The sequence below is a fragment of the Silene latifolia genome, chromosome Y (assembly GCF_048544455.1).
Source record: "Silene latifolia isolate original U9 population chromosome Y, ASM4854445v1, whole genome shotgun sequence".
In the NCBI taxonomy this organism is placed as follows: domain Eukaryota; kingdom Viridiplantae; phylum Streptophyta; class Magnoliopsida; order Caryophyllales; family Caryophyllaceae; genus Silene; species Silene latifolia.
Window position 1 is genome coordinate 322,297,419 of NC_133538.1, and position 10,450 is coordinate 322,307,868.

Below are 10,450 nucleotides of genomic sequence, written 5' to 3' on the forward strand. Positions count from 1 at the left end.
AACATTTAGGACTCCACGTCGATGTCACAATTGTGTCCTACGAGATATCCGTATAAATCGCCTCTGTGATTGGTCAGTCAACCGGTTGACTTATGGCTCGTTGAACCCACCATCAATCAACGTCACAAAATAATTGCCAGAGTTATCAGCTCATGTGGGCAATTAAGGACCGAAAAATATAATGTTCGTTCAGTTCACTTTGTGGTGTTCAAAAATTGTCGTACAATTCCACATGAAAAAACAAAATATGTATAAAATATCAAAACGATGATGTCGTATAGAGTACAAAAGGGAATGAATCTAATCCATAAAAGAGTACTACAACTTAGGAACACGTTTAATTCCCATGGAATTAACATGCCCTTCATGCTTATCTTGTCGTAATGCTTTAGTGAGAGGATCTGCTATGTTATCATCGGTAGCAATCTTGTCTATCACTACTTCCTTTTGCTCCATGTAATCTCGGATTAGATGAGCTTTCCGTTGTACATGTCTAGACTTGTTGCTAGACTTTGGCTCCTTAGCTTGGAAGATGGCACCACTATTGTCGCAATAGATGGTGATCGGGTCATTCGAACTAGGCACTACAGATAGTCCATGTAAGAATTGACGCATCCATATCGCTTCCTTTGTAGCTTCGGACGCGGCATAGTACTCGGACTCGGTCGTAGAATCTCTTAATGTAACAGTTTGTTTCGAACTCTTCCAGTGACTGCAGCGCCATTAAGAGTAAAAACGAATCCAGGATCGAGATTTCGAGTCATCTCGATCCGTTTGGAAGCTAGCATCTGCATGAATCGGTTCTTGCGCATAGCTTTTGATTGCCTCCATAAGTCAATGCCCAATCTTTAGTCCTCCGTAGGTACTTAAGAATGTTCTTGACAGACCAACCAATGTGATTCACCTGGATCTTTGTTGGAATCGACTTGTCATACTCAATGCATATGCCACGTCCGGGCGTGTGCATATCATGGCATACATGATTGATCCTATAGCCGAAGCATAAGGAATCCGTGTCATGCGCTCTTTCTCTTCCGGTGTCTACGGTGCACGAGATTTGCTCAAATGCACCCCTGGAGCCATAGGAAGAAACCCCTTTTTGGAGTTAGTCATGCTGAATCTCTCTAGGACTTTGTCTATGTAAGACTCTGATCGAGAGATAACATCCGTTGTGATCTATCTCGATAGATACGGATGCCTAGAATTCTTTGTGCCTCTCCCAGATCTTTCATCTGGAAATGGTTTTTCAACCATACTTTCACCGAAGTTAAGAGAGGTATGTCATTCCCAATCAGGAGTATGTCGTCAACATACAATATTAGGAAAACAATCTTGCTCCCACTCGACTTGATATATAAACATGGTTCCTCGACCGATCGAGTAAATCCATTTTCTTTAATCACTTGGTCGAAGCGATGATTCCAACTCCGAGATGCTTGCTTAAGTCCATAAATGGAACGCTTAAGTTTGCATACTTTCTTAGGATGTTGTGGATCGATGAAACCTTCGGGTTGTACCATGTACAACTCTTCCTCCAAAAAGCCGTTTAAGAAGGCGGTTTTCACATCCATTTGCCAAATTTCATAGTCATGAAACGCGGCGATCGCTAAGATAATCCGAATGGAACGCAGCATGACTACGGGTGCAAAAATTTCATCGTAGTGCAAACCTGGCACTTGGGTTAAACCTTTAGCAACTAGTCGTGCTTTATAGATATCTTGTTGACCTTCCACAGAATGCTTTATCTTGTAAAGCCATTTGCATTGAAGGGGACGAACCTTAGCGAGTAAGTCAACAAGATCCCATACGTTGTTCTCATACATAGAGTCCATCTCGGATTGCATGGCCTCAAGCCATAGCTTTGAGTCAGAACTAGTCATGGCACCTTTATAGGTTGCGGGTTCACTACTCGTTAAGAGTAGAACGTCATCTATGTCATGTTCCTCGACCATACCAATGTATCTGTCCGGAGGAATAGAGACTCTTCCCGACCTCCTAGGTTCCTCAAGAATGCTAACCATGCAGCGGGATTGAAGGAACAGGTTCCTCCAATAGATGCTCGGTACTTGGTTGGAATCTCCGACAGGTCGAAGGTTCTATCACTCTTTGCATTCTCGAGAAATTCCTTCTCTAAGAATGTCGCACTAGCCGCAACAAAAACACGTTGTTCGGTTGGCGAATAGAAGTAATGACCAAGTGTTCCTTTAGGATAACCTATAAAGTATGTCTTGACCGATCGCGGGCCGAGCTTATCCTCGTGTCTCCACTTGACATAAGCCTCGCAGCCCCAAACTCGTATAAAGGACAAGTTAGGGACCGTTCCCTTCCATAGTTCATATGGAGTCTTGTCAACGACTTTAGACGGACTTGGTTAAGTATTAGAGCGGCGGGCGACATAAGAGCATAACCCCATAATGAGTCGGGCAACACGGTGTGACTCATCATGGATCGAACCATATCAAGTAGTGTTCGATTTCTCCGTTCGGACACACCGTTCAACCGAGGTGTTCCGGTGGAGTTAATCGTAGGGCAATCCCACGGTCCTTTAGGTGTTGATCAAACTCGTGAGAAAGATACTCGCCACCACGATCCGAACGCAGTGTTTTAATCTTCCTACCTAATAGGTTCTGCACCCTATTCTAGTATTCCTTGAATTTCTCAAAGGATTCACTTTTGTGCTTCATTAAGTAGACATATCCATATCTACTTAAATCGTCCGTGAAAGTGATGAAATACCTATAGCCTTCTCGTGCGGTGATTGACATAGGTCCACATACATCCGTGTGTATGAGTCCTAATAGGTCAGCAGCGCGCATTCCAACACCTTTGAAGGAAATTCGAGTCATCTTACCGATGAGACATGATTCACACGTGCCAAATGATTGAAAATCAAAGGCCGAGATAGCTCCATGTTTAATGAGCTGTTTTACGCGTTTCTCATTAATGTGTCCCATACGGCGATTACCATAGATACGTCGATCTTTGTCACCAACCTTTAACTTTTTATTCATTACGTGTAATATTTCGGTGGTCTGATCTAAAACATAAATTCCGTTCATGGAGACTGCCTTGCCATAAATCATATTGTGTAAAGAGAAAATGCAAGTATTATTCTCTATTACAAATGAAAAACCAAGTTTGTCAAGTGCAGAAACTGAAATAATGTTTTTCGAAAGACTGGGTACATAATAGCAATCATATAATGATAACTCAAATCCGCTAGGAAGCTGGATCACATATGTTCCCCTCGAGACGGCAGCCACTCTTGCTCCATTCCCGACACGCAGTCAACCTCACCCTTTACGAGAGGCTCGAGATTTGGAGGCCCCGCACATGATTACAGGATGAGAACCACAACCGGTATCAAGTACCCAAGTTCCGTAACTTGCGTGGTTAATCTCAATCATATGAATAAAAGTAGAAGAAGAAGACATACCAACCGGTTTAACGCGACCTGCTTTTATGTCCTCATGATAAACAGGACATGTGCGCCTCCAATGCCCAGTCTTGTGGCAGTGATGGCATTCCATGTTTTCGGTTTTGCTCTTTGTCGCGCCTGATGAGGTGCTCGACTCACCAGGTCCACTCTTACCTGAACCCGACTTCTTGAACTTCGCCTTACCTACTGCTAGGTTTGCCTGAGCTTTGCCCTTACCCTTTCCCTTGTTTGTCACAACGAGAACATCCTGTTTCATGCTCCCACTGAACTTCATGTCCTTCTCGGTGCATGCGAGGAGGAGTGCGATTCATGGGGAGTTTTCTTCAAATCATTCATATAGTAATTCGCTCTAAATTGCGAATAACCATCGTGGAGTGAGTGAAGTATGCGGTCGATCACAATGTTCTCGCTGATCTTACAATCAAAGGTCTCCGACTTTTCGACATTCTCAATCATCTTTGAGAATGTGTGGGCTAACTTGGTTGGCCCTTACGAGTCTCGCATCAAAGAAGCGAGTGGTATGCTCATAGGTCACGATTCTCGGTGCTTTCGAGAATTCCTTGGTGAGCGTGGTGAAAATCTTGTTCGCACCATGGGCTATGAAGCGTTTCTGCAAATTGGGTTCCATTGCAAAAATGAGTACGTTTTTAATCGCACCGCTTCCATACGAAATCATTAAACTTGGTGATTTCAAAGCACTCTAGCCGTGGGACACAGGTTTGCGGGATGGGCTCAATAGATATTTGAGCTTCCGTCGGCGCCGGCGGCATTCCGTAATGCCGCCTCCCGATCCAGAAGTTTGATCCATCATTCTTCAGTCGAGTAGACTGATTCATCTGATTCATGAAGATCCGAAGCCAGGACTCACGGTCCAATGTGGCACTTGGCATTGGGTTATCAGTAGAACCAGCCATTTGATATTAGCAGTTTAAAAGTTCGTGATCTACACTGAAAAAGAAAGAAAAACAAAAACGAAATAAGCAACTCATCGAGGTGATTTAAGTCTATTTAAAAATTCGTTTTAACGTGTAGACTCTCGCACTTGCATAATTGATCTCCCTCAAGAATGATACAAGTGATCCCAAGACTCAATTTACGTAAACCGATAAGCCAATTGTTTAGCTAATTCTTTCGTAAGAACTCTTGGTCGATAGATTTCGTAAATCCTATCTATAGTCCACCATAATCACGGATCGTATTTAGTGATCATAGTGTTGAGATAAAATAGGTCAATCGGTTCCAACTTACCCGACGTAGAAGGGGTCATATTATGCCTACCGACGCAGAAGGGACTCATTGGAGTTTGACCTATAAAGACCGTTCTCAATTTTTGTTTATACGAGGAAGATCCCATCAACTAAATTATAATTCATATTAAGTGAACGAATAACTAGCGTCTGCGTGAATGAATTAATTTGGGTGATGGCTTAAAAATCGTGTGACATGAGAATGTCAAAGAAAACTAACTCGTGACCTCTATATGTGTCAGTTTTCATACAATAATTAGGTGGTTTGGTTTTTAGGCGGAAAATGATGCATACTATCGTTACGATAAAATAAAAATTGAATGCAATACGTAAATAAAAAAATCCTAGTGTGGCCTATCCTAGTAAAATAAAACATAAAACAACTTTGGAATCCACCGTTGGACCCGACAAGCTTGTCTTGATGTTCCATCTTGATCCATGTAGCGGGAGTGAGCATCCGATCTTCATCTTTGGTCTTCTCAAAAATTACAATTTAAAATTACAAATATAAACCTATTTACATTCTAATTAAAACTGTAATTACAAGTGAAAAATCCAAAACGGAGATACGAGATCTCAAAATACAACCAAGACCGTGTTCCATCATTACGGTAACACGTTCTACTAAGGCCACACTAAGTTACAACTGATTGCAAAATAAATGAATAAATACGTAATAAAAAGCATTCAAAAACATTCATAATTAACGATAAATAAAATGCATCAACTAAAAACAAATTCATTCGTGACATAATTCCGTAATTATGTGAAATTTATCCAAACCACCTTTTAATGATTAAAATTCATGTGATAAAACCGCTTCTATCAATTTAATTTTAATCTAATACAGTCCGTTACTTTAAATACGCTTTAAAATAACTTAATGGTACGTGTGTGAACCGTTTCACAATCATAGCGAGTGTACAATATCCGTATAAAGTACAAATTAGGGCCAAAAGAAAATTTAAAGCAAAAAGAATAAATTTTCAAAGCTGCCAAAACAAAATCCCTCGATCCAGGGATATAAGTGCTCGATCGAGGAACAAAAGGGCTCGATCGAATGAGGCTGCCATTCGATCGAGGGGTTTGCCAATCAGGAGGTGCTCGATCGACTAAACATGAGGTCGATCGAGGACCTATATCAGCAAGACTGTTCGATCGAGTACGAGGAGGTCTCGATCGAGCAGCCAGGGTTTAAAAAGTGGTCGATCGAGTACAGCAAGGACTCGATCGAGAAAAAAAAACATGACAGAAAACCTCTCGATCGAGTAATAACATGCTCGATCGAGTACAAAATTTCTGGAAAAAAACTAAACCCTCGTGAAAACAGTTTTGACGAAACAAAACAACCTCAATTTTTGATCAAAACCGCATCAAAACAATTTAACAATTTGATGAAACTTGACATATTGTTATAATCTCCGTATAAAACAACAATATCCACAAAAACAATCGAAAACAAGATGAAATAACCGTGTAAAGCATGTCACGGTTTCAAAAAAAAATTTCAACCTTGTAAACAAGGCACGGTTTTCGAGACAGAACAACCGTTTCAAATCGTTTTATGAAAAATCACAATGAAAATTTACGTGGCCTCGCTCTGATACCACTTGTGGGGTAATATCCGTATAAGACCCTTTAAATTTAGGACTATAACGTAAATTTAACATGTGAAATATGGTCATAAACGAAATACAACAATGAAACGATAAAGATAAAGAATCAACCTCGGGTCCTTTGATGCACGGCGTAAAGAACAGAAATCAACAGAGATTCCCTCCTAATTGTTGCACCCAAGACCGTCCGAGAAATGCCCTTGTGCTAGAACGTGTTCTCCGATTGTCTTGCAATATTGGGAGAACTTGATGTGAGTTTTTCTCGAGATGTGAGATCTCGGTTTCAGAGAAAACTTAATCTCCAAAACCCTAATTCTTTTTCACTAATGATGATTCGGTTAAACAAGAGGAGGAGCTCTCCTTTTGTTCTCCTAATCTCGGTTTGGCCGAGTGGATCAAGGAGGGAATGGGCTTCCGTTTTCTCCTTACGTTCAACTCGTGGTCCGAGGCTAAAATGTATACGACGCGGTATATATTATAAACTGTCATCGGTTATCGGATATTAAAACATCAACTAATAACACGGATTAGTTGAATTATTAATACATGTCCGACAATGACAATATTGTATAATTATATTCAATAAACATTTAATTAAATATAAAACGCTTATATTCAATTTTACGAATTAACCGTTTAATTCGTCTTAGCCATTATTATTTAATCCGTATTAAATAAAATATCTCAACATCACATTTTGACTAAATATTAGTCAAATAACTCAGACTAACTGGTTAGTCAAAATTGGCATCTACATGACTGTATTTTCATACTATCACGTCTCTCAAACGTATCCTATAGGTGTGAATTTTAGGGACCAGTTGATCACCGCCATCTGTATGACAATAATGTCAAACTTATCTAGCAAGCCAACCGTTATTGATAAACGTGGATCAACTGATAATAATACCAAAAGTATGCCCTTTGATCCTTTTAGAGGTTTATAAGTCCTTGCACTAACTGTTAAGGACACCAACCCCAACACTCTATAAATTCCAATATCGACGGATACGGGTATCTACAATTACATGTAATGAATAAGAAGTTAAAGGTTGGTGACAAAGATCAAACATACCTATGGCACTGCCGTATGGGACACATTAATGAGAAACGTAACGCGTGAAACAGCTCATAAAGAATGGAGCTATCTCGGCCTTTGATTTTCAATCATTTGGCACGTGTGAATCATGTCTCATAGGTAAGATGACTCGAATTTCCTTCAAAGGTGTTGGAATGCGCGCTGCTGACTTATTAGGACTCATACATACGGATGTGTGTGGACCTATGTCAATCACCGCACGAGAAGGCTATAGGTATTTCATCACTTTCACGGACGATTTAAGTAGATATGGCTATGTCTACTTAATGAAGCACAAAAGTGAATCCTTTGAGAAATTCAAGGAATACCGAGAATCGGGTCTGAGAACCTCTTTGGGTAGAAAGATTAAAACACGCGATCGACCGTGGTGGCGAGTATCTTTCTCACGAGTTTGATCAACACCTCAAAGACTGTGGGATTGCCTTACGATTAACTCCACCGAACACCTCGGTTGAATGGTGTGTCCGAACGGAGAAATCCAACACTACTTGATATGGTTCGATCCATGATGAGTCACACCGTGTTTCACGACTCATTGTGGGGTTATGCTCTTCTCAGCCGCTCTAATACTTAAATCCGAAGTCCGTCTAAAGTCTGTGACAAGACTCCATATGAATTATGGAAGGGAACGGTCCCTAACTTGTCCTTTATACGGGTTTGGGGCTGAGAGGCTTATGTCAAGTGGAGACACGAGGATAAGCTCGGCCCGCGATCGGTCAAGACATACTTTATAGGTTATCTTAAAGGAACACTTGGTCATTACTTCTATTCGCCAACCGAACAACGTGTATTTGTTGCGGCTAGTGCGACATTCTTAGAGAAGGAATTTCCCGAGAATGCAAAGAGTGATAGAACCTTCGAGTCATTCGGAGGTTCCGGAACCAAATACCGAGCAACCATTGGAGGAACCAATTCATTCAATCCCGGCTGCGGTGAATATTTCTGAGGAACCTAGAAGGTCGGGAAGAGTCTCTATTCCTCCGGACGATACATTGGTATGGTCGAGGAACATGACATAGATGACATTCTACTCTTAACGAGTAGTGAACCCGCAACCTATAAAGGTGCCATGACCAGTTCTGACTCAAAGCTATGGCTTGAGGCCATGCAATCCGAGATGGACTCCATGTATGAGAACAACGTATGGGATCTTGCTGACTTACCTGCTAAGGTTCGTCCCCTTCAATGCAAATGGCTTTACAAGATAAAGCATTATGTGGAAGGTCAACAAGATATCTATAAAGCACGACTAGTTGCTAAAGGTTTCACCCAAGTGCCAGGTTTGCACTACGATGAAATTTTTGCACCCGTAGTCATGTTGCGTTCCATTCGGATTATCTTAGCGATTGCCGCTTTTCATGACTATGAAATTTGGCAGATGGATGTGAAAACCGCCTTCTTAAACGGTTTTTTGGAGGAAGAGTTGTACATGGTACAACCCGAAGGTTTCATCGATCCTGAACATCCTAAGAAAGTATGCAAGCTTAAGCGTTCCATTTATGGACTTAAGCAAGCTTCTAGGAGTTGGAATCATCGTTTCGACCAAATGATAAAAGAAAATGGATTTACTCGATCGGTCGAGGAACCATGTCCATATATCAAGTCGAGTGGGAGCAAGATTGTCTTCCTAATATTGTATGTCGATGACATACTCCTGATTGGGAATGACATACCTCTCTTAACTTCGGTAAAAGTATGGTTGAAGAACCATTTCCAGATGAAAGATCTGGGTGAGGCACAAAGAATTTTGGGCATCCGTATCTATCGAGATAGATCACGTCGGATGTTATCTCTCAGTCAGGAGTCGAACATAGACAAGATCCTAGAGAGATTCAGCATGACTAACTCCAAAAAGGGGTATCTTCCTATGGCTCCGGGTGCATTTGAGCAAGTCTCGGGCACCGAGAGACACTTGGAAGAGAAAGAGCGCATGACACGGATTCCTTATGCCTCGGCTATAGGATCATTCATGTATGCCATGATATGCACACGTCCGGACGTGGCATATGCATTGAGTATGACAAGCGATTCCAACAAAGCATCCAGGTGAATCACATTGGATGGTCACAAGAACATTCTTAAGTACCTACGGAGGACTAAAGCTTGGGCATTGACTTATGGAGGCGAACAAAAGCTATGCGCAACCGATTCGTGAGATGCTAGCTTCCAAACGGATCGAGATGACTCGAAATCTCGATCGGATTCGTTTTTACTCTTAATGGCGCTGCATCATCTGTAAGAGTTCCAAACAAAGTGTTACAGATTCTATGATCGAGTCCGAGTACTATGCCGCGTCGAAGGCTGCAAAGGAAGCGATATGGATGCGTCAATTCTTACAAGGACTATCTGTAGTGCCTAGTTCGAATGACCCGATCACCATCTATTGCGACAATAGAGGTGCCATCTTCCAAGCTAAGGAGCCTAAGTCTAGCAACAAGTCTAGACATGTACAACGGAAAGCTCATCTAATCCGAGATTACGTGGAGCAAAAGGAAGTAGTGATAGAAAAGATTGCTACAGATGATAATATAGCAGATCCTCTCACTAAACCATTACGACAAGATAAGCATGAAGGGCATGTTAATTCCATGGGAATTAAACGTGTTCCTGAGTTGTAGTACTCTTTTATCGATTAGATTCATTCTCTTTTGTACTCTATACGACATAATCGTTTTGATATTTATATATTTTGTTTTTCATGTGGAATTGTACGACAATTTTTGAACACCACAAAGTGAACTGAACAAACATTATATTTTAGTCCTTAATTGCCCACATGAGCTGATAACTCTGGCAATTATTTTGTGACGTTGGTTGATGGTGGGTTCAACGAGCCATAAGTCAAACGGTTGACTGACCAATCACAGAGGCGAGTTATACGGATATCTCGTAGGACACAATTGTGACATCGACGTGGAGTCCCAAATGTTTTATAACATTCGATGCCAGGTCGTGGATAGGACCTCCATGGTGATTCTAAGAGTCAATTCTTTTGACTATCGACTGTCTCTTGAGATTAAGGCAGATTTTGGGTGACTTGGGTTTCTTT